Source organism: Canis aureus, chromosome 28 (assembly GCF_053574225.1).
Source record: "Canis aureus isolate CA01 chromosome 28, VMU_Caureus_v.1.0, whole genome shotgun sequence".
NCBI lineage: Eukaryota > Metazoa > Chordata > Mammalia > Carnivora > Canidae > Canis > Canis aureus.
Genome location: NC_135638.1, coordinates 7,379,757 through 7,402,881, shown reverse-complemented (window position 1 = coordinate 7,402,881; position 23,125 = coordinate 7,379,757). Strand labels below are relative to the sequence as shown.

The following is a 23,125-nucleotide window of genomic DNA, read 5'->3' as shown; positions in this document are numbered from 1 at the left end:
GTTCTTTATCATACTTTCTATAGATCTTTTCAGAAACAATTCTTCTTAAAATCAGGTTGATTATTTGGGAACTAAATTACTCCCATCTCTAGGGGACTGATTTTTCAGAGTATAGTTATGATAGTTTTAAAGAAATTATCTTTCAAATCCCTACTATCTTAGATGTATTCTTTCCAAAGATCACTCCCTTTAAAAATATACTTGCAGTCTCATATTCGCTTTGCATTGTCTCCATCGCTATCTTACTTCAGTTTGCAAAAGCGATATATAACGTCTAACCGTCCTCAAGTTTAAGGAAAATATACTATTCTATCGGTATAGAAAATTCTTTTCTTTTTTTTTTTTTTTTGGTATAGAAAATTCTGTGGCGCTAACAAAGGCACAGATTGGGATACATCAGGCTTGAGAGAGTTAATAAGGGCTGAAAAACAAGGTCTTTTTTATGAATTAATAAAGGAGCAGCCTCTCATTTATCTAAGGCTTGCTCTATACTCACTGCTAGTCTCCTTGTCTTTCTAATCCACCTGTTTGTCTCTCCATCTCTCAGTGCACGTATGTTAGATTTCGGAAGTGAGATGTCGATCATGGTGACTCATAAACATACTTATTTGAATAAAAAAAAAACAGTAAGCCTAATTTTCCTGAATTTTCTGACAATGAGAAATGGTCTTGCCTAAGTTATATGGTAGTGTTTTCTTTAAATTGAGGGAGTTAAAGCCACAATCCCAAAGTCCTAAGGACTGTGTATTTAAAATGTGTGTGTATATAATTTATCATTTATATATTGATATATATTTCCATCTTTTTAAGGTGCTATATATTAGAAAATACAGTACTTCTTATGGTCAATTAGACCTTTTAAATTTTTAATTAATTAATTAATTTTTGCTATAAAGCACCATAAACATCCTTGTATATATCATCCTGGGTACAAATTAAATATAGGGAATACACTTGGAAGAATGCCACATCATAGTGTTTGAACTTTTCCAACTCTATACTAGATATTTCAAATTTATTTTCAAGCATAGCTACTATCAAGTTATATTGCAATCCACCAGGGTTTCAGAGTTTCATTTAAGCCCATTTGATGTTTAGTATGCTGATCATATGTTTTCTTTCTTTCTTTCTTTCTTTCTTTCTTTCTTTCTTTCTTTCTTTCTTTCTTTTTCTTTCTTTCTTTCTTTCTTTCTTTCTTTCTCTTTCTTTCTTTCTTTCTTTCTTTCTTTCTTTTCTTTTTTCTTTTCTTTTTTTTCTTTCTTTCTTTCTTTCTTTCTTTCTTTCTTTCTTTCTTTCTTTCTTTCTTTCTTTCTTCCTTCCTTCCTTCCTTCCTTCCTTCCTTTCTTTTTCTTTTCTTTCTTTCTTTCTTTCTTTCTTTCTTTCTTTCTTTCTTTCTCTCTCTCTCTCTCTTTCTTTCTTTCTTTTCTTTTTCTTTCTTTCTTTCTTTCTTTCTTTCTTTCTTTCTTTCTTTCTTTCTTTCTTTTTTCTTTCTTTTCTTCTTTCTTTTTTCTTCTTTCTCTTTCTTTCTTTCTTTCTTTCTTTCTTTCTTTCTTTCTTTCTTTCTTTCTTCCTTCCTTCCTTCCTTCCTTCCTTCCTTCCTTCCTTCCTTCCTTCCTTTCTTTTTATTTTCTTTCTTTCTTTCTATCATTATGTTTTCTTAGCTCCAAATCTATCTTGCGATGCTGTAACTGAGGCCACCATTGCATTTCTGCTTCGGTTGATGGATACATGGTAGGCTCTGCTAGCAGGGTATATTAGAAGTGACTGCAAGGATGAAGAAGAAAGAAGGTCTTGCTCCTTGTGTGCTACTTGCTTCTATCAGCATCAAAAAGTTCTCCCTGGTGGCAGCAACTGATTCCCATTTAATGTGTATTTCCTAGTCCCCAAACCAGCTGTATCATGCTCCCTTGGTAATAAGAGTGCATCAAGAGGTCTGATTTCCGGCTGCTCAGAACCTCCCTCTGAATTCCTGAAGTCCAAGCTCAGCCAGCCTCCTCCTAGAGGCCTACGCTCTAGTACTACAGAGGCCCCCTTTCCTGGGCACCAAACAGGAGGCGATTCTTCTTCAGAGATTATTCCAGTCTTTGGAAGCTGCCTGCTACAAATATTTAGGTTGTAATACCCTGGAAATGTTCCATTTGTTTCTCTAGCCCTGGAATGGCAACAGCTTCCAGAAGTTGTTACTTCTATGAAAACTTAATATTTTCCTCTTGCCTTTTAAGCTCTCCAAAATCCAAGTAACCAAACTTTTATATATTAAAATGTCTCTGTTAAAATAAACAGCATATTATTCTGGGTTTATGATTGGACAGTGACAGAAATGATATATTAAAAAGTACCCCAATTTTGTTTTAATTGAATCTCTTAAATAATGCAGTTGAGGAACTTTTCATATGAGAATTGCTTAATCTGGTTTCCTTTTCTATGTATCTCTTGACCAGTTCCTTGCTCATGTTTCCTACTGATTTTTTTAAGATTTTATTTATTCATGAGAGACACAGAGAGAGAGGCAGAGACACAGGCAGAGGAAGAAGCAGGCTCCATGCAGGGAGCCCTATGTAGGACTCAATCCTGGGACTCCAGGATCAGGCCCCGGGCCTAAGGCAGGCGCTCAACCACTGAGCCACCCAGGCATCCCTGCTACTGATTTTTGATCATTTTTTATTTGATGGATTCTTTACACTGTCTTGTATAAATGCTTCAGCTGCTGCCTGTGTTTGAGGCATTGTGAGGAGAGCACATTCTCTGTTTTCATTTTAATGTAGTCAAGTTATGTTATTTCCTTTTATAATTTCTGCCTCTTATTCTTTCTTTCAATATCCTTCCTGAAAATGAATGGTTCTAGTGGGATGGCAAACCAAGATAATGTAAAAACTCTTGTAGTATAAACATGCAGATGCTAAATAATCTATAACAAAAATGATTTTCAATGCATGCCTGAGTCCACAAGAAAGAAAGAAAAATCTCTAAGAATCAGTAATATAAAAGGAACAGAAGGTAGAAAGCTAAGCATCTGAGTCAAAGCGGGGTCCCAAAGCAGGCTATGGTTGTTAAACCTGAAAAGATTTTTTATCTTTTCATATTTTATGTTTTTATATTTTCATTTTAAAACATTATAAAATACTTTTAAATAAGTAGAAAGAACAAAATGAATACCCATGTTCATATCACCCAGATCAAGAATCATCAGATTTTTTCCACTTTTATTTAATCTTTTTTTTAAAAAGCAAGTTCCAGATGTAATGTCATTTCAGTCTTCATTATTCAGTGATCATCTCCAAAAAAGGGACAAAGTTCTGGACAGCAAAAGTAGAGGCGAAATAGGTGAATATAAGTATACAATTCCAGTTGTAAAATAAGTTATAGGGATGAAAGAGTGCAGCATTACGAATATAGCTGATAATATTGTAATAACACTGTGTGATGACACATGGTAACTACACTTATCCTGGTAAGCATAGCATAATGTGTAGAATTAGTGAATCAACATGTCGTACACCTGAAACTAATATAACATTGTATGTCAACTATACTTCAAATATTAAAGGAAGAAACACAATGGAAAAATATAATGTCTGAGAGGATATAACTCTCAGTCTAGAATTTTATCATTGGATTAGCAATTATTTAAGAAAAAGAAAGACATTAGAAGAATATCTAGAATTTTATCATTGGGTTAGCAATTATTTAAGAAAAAGAAAGACATTAGAAGAATAGTAATCAATATACATCAAGAAGAGTTAATTTTTGGTATTTGTAGTAGTTATAAAGTTGCCAGGAACACTGAATTAGCAAAGACCAAAAACTATTGCACCCAGAAGAAATAGACGCTTGGGTTCCTTTGGGTCTCTGGGCACATTATTTTTGTCAAGCAAAGTGCTATTTGTGTCATATAGGTTTGTGTGTCAGTGTCCTTCTAAAACAAGCCGTCTCATGCGAGCCTTCCACATGACCCTTTCCTGTACAATACATAGCAGGTATTTTAAAAATTCCTCTGCAGTCTCCTGATCTGTAGAACCTGCACTACCTGCAAGTTTAGTGTGTTTCATTCTTCTCATCTTTTGAAACAAGAAATGTTTAACATTATTTTTTACCCTTGGTAATGTGGACCTACATTTTTTTGGCTTTTAGGCTAATGACTGTGCTGTCCACTCTGCTCTTTTCATCATCCATCATCTCATGAAACCACACAATGAGCTGCTTTTCCATCTTTCCCATAGCTTTGTCACGCACTGTAGAGGTTACTTTAGCACTTTCTGTAGCGGCTTCACATACAGATGGGCAAACATCCTCTTTATTTTCTGTTTGGATGGTATTGTTGATTTATTGCCATTGGACTCACAGCCATTGGCACTGTAATTGATGCCTGAAGGAAGCTTATCTGTTGCAAGTATTTTTTTACACGAGGCACATCACAGCCTTTTTATGCTAAAGAACACCATGTAGCACATCAGCACTGTGCCCTGGGACCCATTTCAAGCAGTGGCATCACCAAAATAATCACACAAAAATGTATAAGACAGATGCAAAAAGGAGAGCATGAGAGCAGAACTAAGAAGGCAGAGCATTCCCTTGTCTACCCTCACCTGGGAATGTGTGTGCTGGTAATTTTGTTACCACACTGAGTATGTTTGTGAATGGTTGGAAAAATGCTGTATTAATTTTGGTATTGCAAATGAATTTCAACAAGCAGGCAAATAATGAGGATACATTTGTATGAAGGAAGGAGGGAGATGCAAGAAGACATTACCTGAACAATGCAGTGGTAAATTTAGCAAAGCAGTGGCTATCTTAAACCATAACAATTATAAATAATTTTATATTAAGAAAAAGTTATAATAAATATATTGTGAAATGAAATATATACATGTAATGGGAGAAATAAAAATTAATATTTAATATTTTATCTAGTTAGGGTAGTGACATTTTATAAGAATGCTGAAGTATTGTAGTTACAAAAAAAAAGGAAACAGAATATTTTACATCCAAAGAATACAGGAAATAAAGGGAAAAAATAAGACATAATCAACTAATGATGGAAGGGAAAAAACATGGTAAAGAGAAAGCAGAAATAATGTAGAAACAAATATAAACATAAGGAATGATAAAAAATTTTAAAATAAGTGTAAAAAAAGGTTGGAAAATCTATGTGCTACTTATAAATAAATGGTACAAAAGTTAAGAAACAAGGCAAAAAATTATATCAGATAAATTCTAAGTAAAAGAAAGCTGGACAACAATATTAATATCAGGCAAAATGAAATGCATAGCACAATGCATTAATAGTGATAAATAATAAAGTCCACCAAGAAGGTTAACCACGAACTTGTATTCTATTTTTTTTCTTTTTTAAAATTTTTATTTTATTATTTATTCATGAGAGACAGAGGTAGAGACACAGGCAGAGGGAGAAGCAGGCTCCATGCAGGGAGCCTGATGTAGGACTCCATCCCGGGTCTCCAGGATCACGCCCTGGGCGGAAGGCAGGCGCTAAACAGCTGAGCCACCCAGGGATCCTGAACTTATATTCTCCTAATGTAATCTCATGGAGGGATGGGGGCACTAGCAGGGAAGAGAGCAAATTATTTTAAAATTTTCACTGCAATATAACTGGCTTATAAGTTCCAGAGATACAATATAATGATTCAACATTTGTATGCATTGCAAGAGGAACACCACGATAAATCTGTTAACATTTATCACAATACATAGTTAAAAATTCTTTTTCTTGTGTGCTGAGAACTTTTAGGGTTTACTCCCTTAGCAATTTTCAAAGATGCAGTACAGTTTTATAGACTGTAGTCACCATGTTGTACACTGCATTCATGACACTTTCATAACTGGAAGTGTGTACCTTTTGACACCATCTGTCTTGCTCCCCCTCCCTTTGCCTCTTGCAACCATCAGTTTGTTCTCTGTATCAGTGAGTTCATTTTTTTTTTATTTCCACATATAAGATCACGTGGCATTTGTCTTTCTCTGACTTATTTAGCATAATGCTCTCAAGGTCCATCCATGTTGGTGCAAATGACAGGATTTCCCTCTTTTATGGCTGCAGAACATTCCGTTGTATATATGAGCCACTTTTTCTCTATCCATTTACCCACTGAGGCCATTTAAGTTGCTTCTCTGTTGACTATTGTAAATAACACTGCAGTGGGAGGGTACAGATCTTTTCAAGATAGTATTTTTGTTTCCTATAATCTCAATCTATATAGCAAAACAACAGAATGTCAAGGGAAACACAGCAATCTTTTAATACACTTTTAATACACTTTTACCAGAAACTGACTTATCAAGCAGACCAAACAAAAACTTGTAAGAAATAGAAGATATGGAGAACATGTTTTAAAAAACCATATATTACAAGAAGACCTCTTTATATAAGTCACTATCTGTTCTGCTCAAACCTATGTGGAACATTTATAATTGATCATATTTCAATTAATTTAGAATTCATAGCAAAAAAGCTAATTTTAAATCTTTTTCTGTAAATTTTATCCTAAATTTTACAATATTACACCTATGGAAAAAATTACAACATAAAAAACCTTTTTCCCATTTTTCTAGCAACATTTGAGAGCAAGTTGCCAACATGATGCCACATCACACATTGTATATTCCTAAAAACAAAGATAGTCTCTTAAAATACAGCCATGGGAATTGAGTTTTGCCAGTTGTTAACAATAATCTGCTTTATAGGATAGGGATCATGTCTGGAATTATACATTACATTTAGTCATCATGTCAATTGTAGTCCTCTTCAATTTGTAACAATTATTTTATGACTGGCATTTTTGAAGACTTTTCATTAATTTCTTTGTACACTGTCTCTGCTTGGTATGTCTGATGTTTCCACATAATTAGATATGGGCTATACATATTTGACAGGAATATCACAACAGTGATGCTATGTTCTCATCACACACTCCTAGGTGGCTAATGATTTTGTTTGATTCCATTACTAATGATTACTTGGATCACTTGATCAATGTGGTGTCAACCACTCTTCTGCTCTGTGAAGCTAGTTTTTTTTTCCCCTTTCATAATTAATAAGCATTTTGTAGCGAAGTAATTTAAATCTCAGAAGTAGCTCATTCCTATTCAAACTTTGAATTTATTCACGTTAACCTATATTGAGGTGGACTTACATTCCTACTGCCTAAATTCAGTAGATTATGTTGGTATCATTGTTTATTTGGATGCTCAAATTCCCTGAAATTTGGTCAGTGGGAGCCCATTCAAGCTGGTTCTTATGTCCTTTTGACATGACCCTATCACTTCCTTGCTTTGTGGTATAGCAAGATGTCCCAGTCTTATCTTTGTCTTTTCCCTGATATTGGCTTCAAGTCCATCATTTCTGAAAGAAACCTGGTTGGTTTTGGAGGAGAATGGTATTTATAAGCCATGCTCTCATTTGCTCCTCTGAGGCACTCTTCATGAACAAAGGTGGGAAATACACGTACATATGTGTGTATGCATATATAGCTGACCCTTGTGCAAGACAGATTTGAACTGTGCAAGTCCACTAATACATGGACTTTTTTTTAATATAAATACAGAACCATGTATTTGGTTATACATACCAGATATACTGTAAGTAGATCTTCTCTTATGATTTTAAATAACATTTTTTTAGCCTGTAAGAATATAGTGTATAACATAAAAGTATATGTTAACCATGTCAGCATGTCTTCCACTTAACAGGTTATCAGTAGTTAGCTTCTAGGGAGTCACAAGTTATTCATGAATTTTTGACTGCATCGGGAGGGTCAGTTGCCCAACCTCTGTATTATTCAAGGGTCAACTGTGTATATTTCAATCTGTATTTCCAAATCTATTTATCTAGCATCTGTGTCTCCAATTCTTAATTCAACAGCAGAGGATTTATTTTTGGTTTTTGTGTTTGTAAATACCTCCTTCAAAACGAAAACTAATTCCCTTGTACTCTTGTGTAACTACTGATATAACCAATTTCTGACTGCAACTGCCTTTCTATGTAGGCATTTTGCTTATGCCCAGATACCTGTGTGGGGCTACCGGCAAGAATAGGCATGTTCTCACACCCTTCAGACACTGCTTGTTTACATCAGGACACTGTCCTACAAAAACACCCTATTGAGTTTTCGTGGTCTCTAATACCCTATGGTGACCATCCTCTGAGATGGCCTCAAATGATCTCTGCCTCCTGCTACTTACAGGTTTATATAATCCCTAGTGACATTGTACCAGTATTAGTTTATGTGATGCAACAAGTGATGGAATGCCACCTTTAAATTAGTTTATACTCTCGCAAGTCAAGAAAAAAAATAAATTAGTTTATAAAAATTGTGGCATTCTCTCTTTGGAGTATATATTCTTGCTTTATTAGACTACTCTAGAAGAAAGTAAGCTTCCATGTTGTGAGTAGATAGATGCTGATACCCACACAGGGAGAAACTAAAGCCTCCAGCCAACACACAGTGAGGAGCAGAGGCCGCCAACAACATCAGTGACTCTGAAAGTGACTCTGCAGCTCTAGATTCTCCAGGTAATAAGACCCACATGTCACAATTGACCCTAAGTAACAGGCACCCTCATAAGCTGTACCAGATTCCTGACTCTCAGAAACTGCATGGAATAATAAGTATTTGTAATTTTAAAATGTAAGTTTCGGGCGAATTCATTACATAGGAATAGATAACAGATAACCATTCCACATTGGGTGAGTGCTATCCTCCAGACTCCACCTGACACCATTTCAACTTGTCTGGGCTCTGAAACATGAAACCAATCATTAACACATACGGATAACTTCCTTACCACACCTGGGCTCTGATGCACCACGCTAAACTGCTCCTTGGCACAGATACTTTACCAGTTGCACCTCTATTAAATGCTTTAGAAATGAAAAGAACAAAAATGGAATTAAAGAGGAAAGAGGGAATGGGAGGAAAACAAAAATTTTAATGTATATCGACATTTAAAATAAAAAAATAGGAGAGATTTTGTTTTCTTTGTTGTACTTTCTATCAAAACCTGTGGGAAGCAGCCAAAGCAGTAACAGACTTTTCAAAGAATTAATTTGTGTGTAAAGATTATGGAAAAACATATATTTATCCAATAGGTATAATACAAGTGGAAAGGATAAGTCTAAATCATGTAAATGAAAAAGTGTTTTTAAAGTCATGGCTTTAATAATGTGCAGGGCAAATCAATAAATATGATCAACAAAGCTAAGAGATGGCTCTGTGAAAATACTAATAAAGAGCATTTACCCCAGACAAAGTAGATTAAAAAAGAGAAAGATGCAAAACAGTGAGAATTTAAACGAGGAATACAGTAGATTTTTCTTAACACAAAACATAGAAGGTTTGTTACATTGAACCTGAAAATAATTAATAAATTTCGGTATCTTATAAATCTATATCTCAGAGACATACATTTATATATTTTATATAAATGTATTATATTTGCATTTACCAAAGTGATTTAGGAAAATATGTAAAATTCAAATTTATCTATGAAAATAAAATTAAATACTTCAATACCTGTTATACATATACCCCTCCCACACACACACCCCTTAAAATACCTTGATAGATTTACTACCTACAGGCTCTTCTTACTTTTTTTGCAGCTTTGAGGTATAATTTTAAATAAAATTGTGTATATTTAAAGTGTACAGTATGATGATTTATATAGGTCTATACATTATTAAATACTATTAAGTTCACTAACAAATCCATCACCTCCCTCACATAGTTACCTTTTTATTTTTTGTGGTGAAAACAATATATATTAGCAAAGTTTAAGTACACAATGCAATGTTATTAACTGTAGTCACCATGCTGTACATTAGATCTCCAGAAATTATTTTATAAATGGAAATGTGTACCCATTGAACAACATATCCCCAAATCTCCTAATCCCCAGACCCTGGCAACCACCATTCTGTTCCTGTGAGTTTGGGTTTTTTTTTTTCCCCTTTAGATTCTACACATGAGTGAGATCACACAGTATTTATCTTTCTCTGACTTATTTCAGTCCTGTCACACGCCCCCAAGGCTCATCCACACTGTCACAATGCGTTCCTTCCCTTTTATGGCTGAATACTATTTCATTGTGTTGTGTGTGTGTATATGTCTATTCCAAATTTTTTTTTTTTAACTATAAATCCATCTAGGGACATGTGGGATGCTTTTTCTATATCTTTACTACTGTGAGTAATGCTTCAATGAACATGAGAGTGTAAATATCTGTTCTTGATGCTGATTTCATTTCCTTCAGATAAAGGCACAAAAATAGAATTGACAGATCATAGGGTAGTTGTATTGATCCGTTCTGGTGGCTGTAACAATATACCACAGACAGGTAGCTTACAAACAGAAACATTTATTTCTCACGGTTCTGAAGGCTGGAAGTTTGAGATCAAAGTGCCAACATGGTCAGGTGAGAGCCCCTGTCAGGAATGTAGACTTGTATAATCACAAGAAGGAAGGGTTTAGGAAGCTCTGTGGGGCCCATATATCCATTGTAGAAGACTAATAACCACTGGTGAGGACTCCACCCTCATGATTTATCTTCTAAAGCCCCACCTCTGGGTATCATCACATTAGAATTAGGATGGATTTGAATATATGAATTTGGGGTGGGGGAGACCTGAATCTCCATAATATGGTAGTTCTATTTTTAGTATTTTGAGGATTCTCAATATCATTTTCCGTAATGCCTGTACCAATTTATATTCCTACCAACATTGTACAAGGATCCTCTTTTCTCCATGTCCTCCCTGACATTTGTTATCTCTTTACTTTTTGATAACAGCCGTCCTGATAGATGTGTCAGGTAATACCTCATGGTAGTGCGTTTCCCTCGTGAATATTAATGTTGATGACCTTTTCTTGTAACTGTTGGCCATTTGTAGGTTGTCTTTGCAAAATGTTTACTCAGGTCCTCTGACCTTTTTAATTGGATTATTTATTTTCTTACTATTAAGTTGTATGATTTCTTTATATATTTTGGATAATAACCTGTGATCAAATATAAAGTTTGCAAATATTTTCTCCCATTCCATTGATTGCCTTTACACTCTGTCGTTTCCCTCTGTGCAGAGCTTTGTAGTTTGACCGTCCCACTTGTTGGTTTTTGCTTTTGTTATTCATGCTTTCAGTATCCGATCCAGAAAATCACTATGAAACCAGTCAAAGAGATTTTTTTCCCTATGTTTTGTTCTAAGAGTTTTACGGTTTTAGGTCTTACATTTAAGTCTTTAATCCATTTGAATTAGTTTTTGTGAATAGTGTAAAGAAGATGTCCAGATTCATTCTTTTGTACATGGATATCCGGTTTTCCCAACACCATTTATTGAAGAGACTATGCTTTCTTCATGGTATGTTTTTGCACTCTTTTCAAAGATTAGTTCACCATAAATGTATGGGTTTATTTCTGGGTTTTCTATCCTGTTCCATTAGTCTGTATGTCTGTTTTTATACAAATACTATGCTCTTTTCATGACTATAGCTTTGTGATATAGTTTGATATTAGGAATTATGATATCTCTAGATTCCTTCTTTCTCAAAATGTCTGTGGCCATATGGGGTCTTATGCAATTTTTGGGTTGTTATTTCTAGTTATCTGAAAAACATACCACTGAAATTTCAACAGAGATTTCAGTGAATCTATGGATTGCTTTGGCTAGTATGGAGACTTTAACAACAGTACTTTTTCAATATATGAACATGGAATATCTTTGCATCTATTTGTATCTTCAATAGCTTACATTTGTTAGTGTAGAGGTTTTTAACCTCATTGGTTGTAAATATTCTTAACTATTTGTTGTTCTTGATGCTGTTGCAAATGGGGTATTTTTAAATTTTCTTTCAAATAGTCAGTTAGTGTATGAAAATGCAACTGATTCCAATATACTGATTTTGTATCCTACAGCTTTTTTAATGTATTAGCTCTGATAGTTTTTTTGTGGAATCTTTGTAGATAGTATGATATAGAAAATCCCAAACAGAGAAAATTCTACTTCCTCTTTTCTGATTTGGATGTTTTTGTTTTTCTTGCCTAATTGCTCTGGCTAGGACTTCCCATACTGCATTGAGGGCAAAAGAGAGGCAAAAGTAGACATTCTTCTCGTTTCTGATCTTAGAAAACTTAAAACTTTAAAAACTTTCTAATTTTCACTGTTGAGTATGATGTTAGTAGTGTGCTATCATATATGGTCTTTATTATGTTGAGGTAGATCCTATCTCAAGTTTGTTGAGGGTTTTTGCTATGAAAGAATACTGAATATTGATAAATTCTTTTTCTGCATCTATTGAAATAATTATATAATTTTTACTTTTCATTCTTTTAATGTGATATATCACCTCAATTGATGTGCATATGTTGAACCATCCTTGCATTCTAGGAGGAAATTCTCACTTGGTCATGGTTTATAGTCTTTCTAATGTGCTATTAATTTCAGTTTGCTCATATTTTATTGAAGATTTTTGTATCTGTGATCATTAGGGAAAATGGCCTGTAATTTTATTTTCTTTTAATGTCCTTATCTGCTTTTGGTATCAGGGGTTATGCTGCCTTAATAAAATGAATCTGGGGGTGATTCCTACTCTTCTACTTTTGGAGGGTTCTGAGAAGAATTGGTATTAATTCTTTAAATGTTTGGTAAAATTAACCCATGAACTTGCCTGGTCCTGGGCTCTTCCTTGTTGGTAAGTTTTTGAATACCAAATAATTCTTGTTATTGGTCTGTTTAGATTTTCTATTTCTTCATGATTGAGTCTTTTTCAGTTATATAATTCTAGTCACCTCCCCATTTCTTCTAAATATTCAACTTATTGGCGTATTGTTTATAGTAGTCTTAGGATTCTTTGTATCTGTGGCATTAGTTGTAATGTATCTTTCTGATTTTATTTGAATCTTCTCTTAATGTTAGCCTAACATTTATCATTTTATTTATCTTTTTGAAAAACAAGGTCTTAGTTATATTGATCATTTCTATTATTTTCTAGTATAACTTATTTCTTCATTGTTCATTTTTATTTCATTCATTCTGCTAATTTGGACTCAGATTGTTATTCTTTTTCTGGTTTCATGAAGTATACAGCTAAGTACTTATGTGAAACCTATCTTTTTTTCCCCCCTCTAACATAAGCATACATCATTTTAAACTTCCACCTTAGAATAGTTTTGCTGCATCTCATAAATTTTGGTATGTGTATTTACACATACCAAATATGCACTTGTCTCATAATACTCTTGGTTCTTCCTTTTAATTTTCCAGTTTTCCTACAGGAATTGATTTCTAGTTTTATAACATTATGGTTAAAAAATACTTAAGATATCAATTTTCTTAAATTTGTTAGAACTTGTTTTATGGCCAAATACATGTTTTATCCTGGAGAATGTTCCAGTTGCACTTGAGAAGCATGTGCTGTTTAATAGGACATGTTTGTTTAGTATATTTGGTCTTTCATGTTATTCAAGTCTGTTATTTCCTTATTGATTTACTGTTTGGATGTTCTATCCGTTTTGAAAGTGGGATACTAAAATTCTCTACTATTCTCTCTCTCTCTCTCTCTCTCCTTATTTGTTACTGTTTGCTTAATATATTTAGGAAGGCCAATGTTTGGTTCAAACATAACTCTTATATCCTCATGAGGAATTGACCCCTTTATCAAATTTTTTTTCTTATATAACCATGCCTGTGCTGTTTTTAAATGTGGTATCTTTTTCCTCACTTCACTTTCAATTTATGTGTGTCCTTAAAGCTGAAGTGAATCTTTTATAGGCAGTGTATAGTTGGGTCTTGTTTTTTTAACCATTCAGTCACTATGTCTTTTGATTGGAGAGATTAATACATTTACATTAAAGCAGTTATTGCTAGCTGAGGGTATACTATTGCCATCTTATTATTATTATTTTTCTCTTTTTTGCTGTCCTCCTTGATAATTTGATGATTTATAATGGTAATATGCTGTTATTCTTTTTATCTGCTGTGTACCTCCTATATTATTTATGGTTACCATGAGACTTACATAAAACATTTTAGTTATAGCAGTCTATTTTAAGCTGATAACTTCAATTGTAGGAATGAAATCTCTATTCTTCAATCCACATTTTATATTTTTGATGTAATTTATATCTTTGTAGTTTTTAAAATTATAGATATTAATATTTTTAATAATTTTGTTCTTTAACCATCTTTTAGAATTAAATGATTTGTATGCCACCATTGCAGTATTATTCTATTTTGACTGTATACTCAGCTCCATGTGGGAGTTTTAAAACTGCTAATATTTTCATATTATCAATTAGTGTTCTTTTATTTTGACTTAAAGAATTCCTGCTAGCATTTCTTGTAAGGCAGTCTAGTGATGATGAACTCTCTGTTTTGTTTGGAATAGTATCTCTTCTTCATTTCTGAAGAACAGCTTTGCCAGAAAAAGTATTCTTGGTCAGCAGGGTATTTTTTTTCAGCATTTTGAATATATTATCCTACCTTTCCCTGGGCTACATGATTTCTGCTGAAAAAAAAAAATCCATGTATAGTATTTTGAGGGTTCTCATGTATGTGATGAGTTTCTTTTGCTGCTTTCAAAATTATCTCTGATTTTTATCTTGGGTTGAGTCTGTTTTGAGACGTATGTGCTTCATATACCTAGATAACCATTTTTCCCCTCAGATTTGAGAAATAAGTCATTTTTTAAAGTAAGCTTTTAGTTCTATTTTCTTTCTTCTCCTTTGAGGAGTCCCATAATACATCTATTACATAGTTCGGGCTGTGATATAATTCATCTAAGTTTTCCTTCATTCTTTTTTCATTTCATTCTTTTTTTCATTCTTTTTTCTCCTTTGATTAGATACTTTTAAATGACTAGTCTTCAAGTTCACAAATTCTTTTTCTGTTTCATCAAGTCTGTTCTCAGTGCTCTCTATTGCAGTTTTTACTTCATTCATTATATTCCTCAGCTCCAGAATTTTTAAATGTTTTCTTTTCCTTGTTGAGTTCATATATAGTTCCTATACAGTTCCCTATTTCATTGAGTAGTCTCTGTTCCCTTGTAGTTCACTGAGTTTCAGTATAACAATTATTTTAAATTCTCTTTCAAACGATTTATAGATCTCCATTTTGGGGCTGGCTACTAGAAAATTGTGTTCCTTTGGTAGTAATTGTTTCCTTGAATTCTCATGTTCCTTGAAATATTTCTTTCAAAATGCTGTATTTGTGTTTGAAGAAACAGTCATCAACTCCAATTTTTGCTAATTGGCTTTGAAAAAATAAACACCTTCACTGGTCAGTCTGGAGATTCTGAAAATTGTTCAGATCTTTTCTATGGATGGACTCACTCCACCTTTTTTATTCCTTCTTTGGCATGAATTCTTATAATTTTATGCTTCTTTTTCTCAATTCTATAGAGCCAGGCAAAGTGCTAAGAACTTCCCATTTGTTTTTCCTAGCATGATGCCCTAAAAATTTTAAGCTTATAAGCTTTCTCTTAATTCTACATAATCAAGCCAGCCTTCTATACATGCTCACTAGCCATAACAAAAGCTTCCACTTAATGTCTATGGGAACACATGCCAAAAGTTGACCAGAAGGTGGGGGGTAATAACTTGGAGCATTGGGTGTGCCCATGGCCCAGTTGGAAAACTCCACAGGAAAGCCATCGCAGAAATTGGTGGATGAGCTTCTTGTTGAAGTTCACAAAGGAATTAGTAGTATTAACTGCAAAGTATTTAGTAATATCCTTTTAATGAGTCCTGGTTACTGTCTTCCCAGACTGTGCTAATGCCTCAACTGTGCAGATAACTTAAGTATTTTGCCTAGAACAAGAAAGTGGGCTTAATTTTCTTGATCTTTTAAAGAGGAAAGGTTTGACTTCATTAATTTCATTAGTTTCTACTGTCTTTCTTTCTGGATTTTCTTTTTTCTAATTTCTAAAGATGAAAATGTAAATACTCATTTTGCAAAGCTTTTCTAATATAATATAATAATATAATAAGCACTGATTTTGTAGTACTCCATTTTTACAAGTTACATTTTTATTGTTAAACTATTTTCCAATTTCCTTTGTGATTTATCCTATAATCTATACAGTTTATTGTTTAATTTATATAACTCCTCAGTTTCTAGCCACTTCAGCATTTTTATGCTTACTGTTGATATAGTATAAGTTTGTTGCTATAGCAAAATACTTTACATTTGTGGCCTAAGCAACAGAAGTTAATTTTTCTCACAGTGTTAGAGGCTGAAAGTCTGAGACAAATGTGCTGGCAGGGTTCCTTTACTCTAAGGCTTCTCTCATTGGCTTGTAGATGGCCACCTTCTTATTGCCTCTTCATAAAGTCTTTACTCTGTGCATACATCTCCCTGGTGTCCCTTTCTCTTCTTACAAGGATACCAGTTATATAGGATTAAGTCTCCACCCTAACAACAACATTTTAAGATAATCACCATTTGAAGACCTTATCCCCAAATAAGGTTACATTTTTTGTTAGTGGATATTAGAATTTCAACATAGGAATTTGAAGGGGATACAATACAGTAGATAACATGTTATATGCTTTTTTCACATATTTACTTTCAACCTAACTATATCTTTAAGTGCATCTCTTGCAAACAACATATACTTTGTCTTGATTTTTAATCCATTATATTTTTAACTTTTAATTGAAGTGTTTACTTTCAATTAAAGCCATCATTGATGTTTGGATTTAATCTTTAATTTAATTCGTTTTCCTCTTTTGTATTTCACCATTTCTAACCTATCTTATATGATATTTTTTGTTCCAGTGTTGATTTTTCTATTTTATTAGTTATACATTGTTTTTGTTTGTTTAGTGACTATCTTTGATAATACAACATATATCTTTAACTTTTCAGAATTTACTTACAATTTATATTGTACCACTTCACAAGAATTATAGAAATCTTAGAAAAGTATAGAGTATAGGCTTATACCTTCCCATTTTTTATGGAAAGGTTAATATAGGCTCTATAAAATTTTGTTTTGAAGAATTATATAATAAAATCATTAAGAGGGGAAAACAAAAAAAATTAACATCTTTTATACTAACTAGACATTTATTATTTCCAATGTTCTTTATTATTTTTGGAGAATCTGAGATTCCAGTTATGTCATTTATCTTAAGCCTGCCCTAACTTGTGTGTATCTGATTACAAGGAATTCTCCTAGTATTCTTTCACCTGAAAATATTTTTATTACACTTTCATTTTTAAAGGATCTATTTGTGGAGTGTCAAATTCGGGTTTTACATATTTCATTCTTTTTCCTTCTTTCTATAATCTTTCATTATAAGAATGATCCATTTTATGGTTTTTGATAAAAATCCCAGACATTAATTTGATTATTCCTTTTCATCCTGTGTCACCTTTCTCTTGTAGCTTTCAAGATTAGCTCATATTTAGCTTTCAACAATTTGACTTGATGGTTTTTATTGTACTTGTGTTGATTAAATATCTTTTATTAAAATTCTATTTTTATAATATTTAGAGGATTACTAATATTACTACAAATATTTTCTTCCCCATTCTCTCTCTATTCTACTTCTAGGACCCAATTATGTGTATGCTAAACAATGGGATACTATGTAACAGGTCCTGATGTTTCTGTTCATCTTCTCAAAATTGTATTTCCTCTCCTCACTTTGAATTCTTTCTGATGATGAATGTTCAAGTTCATTAACTCTTCTATTTTGCATTTAAATCGATGGCATTTATGTTTTTAGTAAATTTATATTTTGGTTCTAAGATGTAATTTGGTTCTTTTTACTTGTTTACAACTCTCTATGGAAATCTCCTCTCTTCTCATTTATTGTGAACATATTTTATTTACCTCATCTATTCAATCAAAATTGCCCCTTGAAAATTCTCTTTTGGAAGTTCATCATTTAACTGATATCAATTTTCAATTTATTTTTGAGAATGTGTCCATTTATAATACTCAAGTATTGTATAAATTTGGATTAAGTTTTGGACAATAAATTGTGGCTGCTTATATTCTATTTGCTTGTTTAATGAGAATAGATTCTCTAGTTTTAGTTTGGCTGGACTTGAATTGCAGAACTTTCATAGACAGCAACTCTATTCTCTGTTCCTTTGTCTGTTGATGAGTTAAACTTCTGTATCCATATCCCTGACTGATTCACTTCTAATTCAACTCAGAGGTGAATCAGATGTATAAGTAAACATAATTTAGAAATGTCTTCTCTACATCATTCCTACTCGGAATTCTACTACTCTCTGCAGCAATTTTGGTTTCTTTGGCTTTAGTTTTCTGGTTCCTTAGGATGGAAAGATTACTATTTACCCACCACCATTACTGACATGTTTTTCATCAATGCCATTGCTGTCACTGACATGTCATACAAATTATGATTCATTCAGATTAAAAACTGCCAAGATGAGAACTTGTCTTTCCTCTAAGAGAGTATGCACTTCCCACCAGAATTTGTCAGTTTCCATCCACTCTCTAATACCTTCAAATTATGTATTTATATTCCACTTTTGTAGTTTTCTCTGAAGACTGAATGGTTATTTTTAAGGTCTGGGTCCATCATTCTCAAGAGTAGGAGTATTTAGTATCTTATTTGTATCTTTATTTTCAATTGTCCTTCTCCCCTGTTATTCTTTTAATTATAAGCTAAAATGTCATAGTTACCACTAAAAAATTACAAATATGTAACCAGCATCTTTGCATGCTTTAATCCTTCACTGAATCATACAATCATGATTTTTTGATGCTGCATAGTTATTGAGCTTTACCAAAACTTTTGCTCACTCTTTTGGTTGTTATTGTCTTCTTTTCACCTATGTTAATTTTTCCTAGTGGAAGTTCAGGAATTATTTCATTTAGATGATACATTCCCTTAACTTTTATTTCTTCATACTTCATTTTAATGATAGTTTAACAAGCAATTGAAGTCTAGAATGAGAAGTATTTCCCATAGACTCTTCACTGGTATGAAATGAGGTATTCAACTCCTTTTAATTAAAAAAGTCCAAAAACTATTTCTGAATTTGCACCTAATTTCAGTCTTATTTTGAAATTGGGAACTTACAGTACTGCTTCATAGAGATATTGTTGTATTTTCACTAGAGCTCTAGGTTTGTATTTATCTTAAAACTGAGAAGTGAGTTTGAAGCATGACTACATAGAGAATTTTTTACTCAAAATGATCTTTAATTACCATATAGAGTGATCATGTGGAAATTTATAGAATTTGCTTTCTTCTACTGGTTTTCAGGCTCCTCTTTCTCATCAGACTTGGTTTATTCATACTACTGCTCTGGCCCAGTTCCAATCCTAGATACTGGGTACAAAGGCATAACACATGGGACAAGGTAGGAAATAGTATTGAGAATAGAAAGGAAGTTCTACATTCATGGGCCTTCTCAGAGTTCCCAAACAAAATGATTCAATCATGCATTCAGCCCCAACAGCCACCATCCAAGAAGGTGGCTCCCATTAGATTTAATATGTAAACTTTCCTCAGCTGAAATGAGCCAACATAGGTTTAATAGCCAGCTATACTTTATAAATCATATATATGTATTTTGAACTGTACTAATAACTTTATGTTTCCAATGTTTTATTTCATAAACTCAGAAAGGCTATTATCACCCAACATTTAAACAACTTAATATCTTTAACATATTAAAGATATTTTAATTAAGGTGAATATCTTATTCACAATACTTTTATTGAACAAAATTTTTTATAGTTATTTCCATTTCATATTATGAAAAGGGGGAATGGTGTATCCCTTTTTCTCTCATGAAGAATGAAACCCACAGCTTACTTAACATGTACATTAGCACCTGCATTGGCAAAAACAACATATTTGCAGGAGTCTTACTTTCCTAAATATTATTTTATTTGAAGACACTTGTTTTGGTCTAAAACACTACCTAAATTAAAATGTTTATTTTAATCATCACTACAAACAAATGTTTGTTTTTGGCCCAGTCTAAAGGCACAAATGTTCATGCAAATGTTCCATAGGCCAGCTGCTACTAACAGTCCTTTGTAAACTTTCTTCACTAGGAATTTTATCTACACTGGTTACATATTTTAAGACATTTGTAAAATGTATAATAATCTTTACATTTTTTTCTATGTATAAGAATTTTATGTGCAGGATACTTTATTATTGGATTAAATTTTTTGAAAATGAAACCACATAAAATTATTTACTTGGTAAATGACAGTAAGAAGACTAGTATATAAATCATGACACCTCATTTCCTGTAGTAGTTGGTAGTCTATCAGAGTTTATTTTATATATATGTGTGTGTATCCATATATATATTAGAAAGAATTAAACCTAATGTACTGAAAAGTGAGTTTGAAGCATGACTACATAGAGAATATAGATTAATATAGATTATTAGATACTTACAAATACTTTAGGATGGCTGGGGATAAAGGCTCCAGACTGAATTTCATGAACTATTCTCATAATAATACCGTAGAATCATTCTTTCATCTAAAAGCCAGGAATACAGATGCTGTGATACTAACTACTCATTCCAGTTCTAACAGAGATAGGGAAACAAAACTATAACCTCTAAGACAGCAATTTCTCAGTCTTCAAATGGAAAATACATGTTCAATGCTCACTAATCTAAGGATTGAGCACTGGATTCCCTAATGAAATACCAAATGCATTCATGATGATGAGTACAAATAAATATGAAATCTCTGTATAATTTACACTTTTTACAAGAAATAGGACTTATGTAGAACATAAACTGTAAAGACTTCCAAGAACTTTAGACTTCCAGTGTGTAGAATGTATTAAGTCCTCAAATAGGGCAGCCCGGGTGGCTCAGCGGTTTAGCGCCGCCTTCAGCCCAGGGCCTGATGCTGGATATCCAGGATCAAGTCCCACGTCGGGCTCCCTGCATGGAACCTACTTCTCCCTCTGCCTGTGTCTCTGCCTCTCTCTCTCTCATGAATAAATAAATAAAATCTTTTAAAAAGTCCTCAAATAAAAGGGTTAGAATTACAAAGAATGCGGTAATCAATTGAAATATTGGCCAGAGGATTCATATAAATAAACCCACTTGTCAACTATATAACCTGTTTTAGAACTGCATTTGTCATTAAGTGCAAGTCTATCAACTAATAATACAAGTTTAAATTTTGAATTGCCAAGTGCCTGCTAATTCCAGCAAAAAAAAAAAAAAAAAAATTATCATGTTGATTTAAATGGTCTCACTTTTAATGAGAACTTAAATTGCTGCCTATGCACTATATCATATTTTAATAAATATTTGACTTATTTTTAATTATTAAATGTTTCCAACATATACACTCAATCAGGAAGCATGCACAATTATAACTACTATTCTTAATGTGGACTCTTTATTGGAACGAGGCTATACTGTTTCTTGTATCTGATGTATTACTATTAGCTTTTTTACCTTTATAGAAATTGCATATTTTTTATCTGACTACCTTGAACTGGGTTGCATAAATTTTTCATCCATATGTCAAAATATTCATATTATCATCCCCATGTCAACCTGTATAGCAGGAAATAGTGGGTTAGAAGCATCACAAAATCGGGTATTCAGGGATTCCACTTGTCTGGAACATGCTATAATATTCTCTTCAAAATAAAAAACAAGCTGTTGTTATTCATATCCCCTTCAACTAAAACACAGCTAATGCTTTGGAGGCCTTGTTGTATATTTGCTGTGTTATTGAGTCTATTTATTTATCAAGGAACTAGTAAACCTGTCACCTTTGAGTTTGACCCAGAGCCTGAGAAAATTTTCTACTTGGTTCAGCATGCTATGCAAAGAAATAGTTCTCTGCATTTATGACCCAGGTGAACCAATAGTATTTGTTGAGTCTGTGGCAGACGAAGATGCACTATGGAAGTTTTTAAAAATCTATAGAAGAATGGAAACCTTTACTATTTCAAAGAAAAAATCCTCACCGGAAAATTCTCATATTGAGAAATCATTCCTGATTTTCTAGTGGGTAGTGATAGCTGACCCAGTATTCCATGTGACCAAAATATCTGAACTCCTGTTAAAAAATGAGTACCATGTAACCAATGTTCACTTTTGGAGGTACTCAGCAGCATTTCAGCATCTAGTGGAAGAATATATGAATTGGAATAGAGTCTGTTCAATTAAATTGCTAAACCAGGTGGCTCATACTCCCAAGGTACCTTCTGAGGCACCTAAGACTACCTGCCACCTCTTCTTCACGTATACTGCACAGACAATCCTTATGAACAGGTTAAGACAGATTTATACATATTACTAGATGATTTGCTAACACCTGGCCTGAGTGGTTCTGTGGGATAATTAGACTCATATGAAGCCCTGAGGTCACTGGGGAATAAAAACTTCCCAATTTTATATCTAGTGGTCTACTTTGCCCGGAAGAGTAAGGACGCTTAGGTATGAATCAATTATGATTCTGAGCAGTGGCTAATAGTTTGGTCAGCAATTTTGAAGGCACAGATCAGAAAACTAGTGCCAAGAAGATCCAAAGAAAGTATGTGAACTTCCAAAACCCAGGATGTGAGAAGAGTTATGTTCCATGTGTATAATCACCAAAGGGCTTCCACTATAGAGGAGTGCCTCTCTGATAAGGTAGACATTTGTTCTATCCACTACTGTTTGCTCAAAAAGCTAATGACTGAAGTGGCTATTTAAACAGGGATGAAAATGATGCATGGATTCAACAACTATGGACATCAATTCATGATATTGATGTAGTAACTAATAGGTCATTTAGCTGTATCTTACCCAGTGAAGATGTCACTCAGAACTAAAGGAGTGATAAAAAGTTTTCCAGAGAATAAAAATCTAAGGACTTCTTCACCATAGTCTGGCCTTACAAGAAAAGTTAAAGGAATGTGTTTGAGTTGAAATGAACAGGCACTAGTGAGTACAGAAAAAATATGTATCCCACAGCAAAAGGTAAATATGTGGTAATAATGTTGTAAAGATGGAGAATCAATGATTTATGAAGCTGGTATAAAGGTTAAAAAACAAAAATAATAAAAATTAACTATATTAGTTAAGGTATACACAAGATAAAGATATAAATTGTGACATCACAAACCGTGACTTCAAATGCATTCA

At 33.2% G+C, this 23,125-nt stretch overlaps 1 long non-coding RNA gene across 5 annotated transcripts in view; it reads right to left on the bottom strand.

Moving 5' to 3' along the window:
- LOC144300370 (uncharacterized) overlaps positions 1–23,125 on the bottom strand; it is a 143,897-nt gene that overhangs the window by 51,887 nt on the left and 68,885 nt on the right. For 2 of the 5 annotated variants that reach the window (XR_013366966.1, XR_013366968.1), the window contains exons 5-6: positions 20,416–20,502; positions 19,203–19,326 (exon numbers count right to left, since the gene is read on the bottom strand). This is a non-coding gene — a long non-coding RNA (uncharacterized LOC144300370). Of the gene's footprint in view, positions 1–19,202; positions 19,327–20,415; positions 20,503–23,125 lie in introns of those variants that run through there. The other 3 variants (XR_013366967.1, XR_013366969.1, XR_013366970.1) reach the window with 2 other exon arrangements.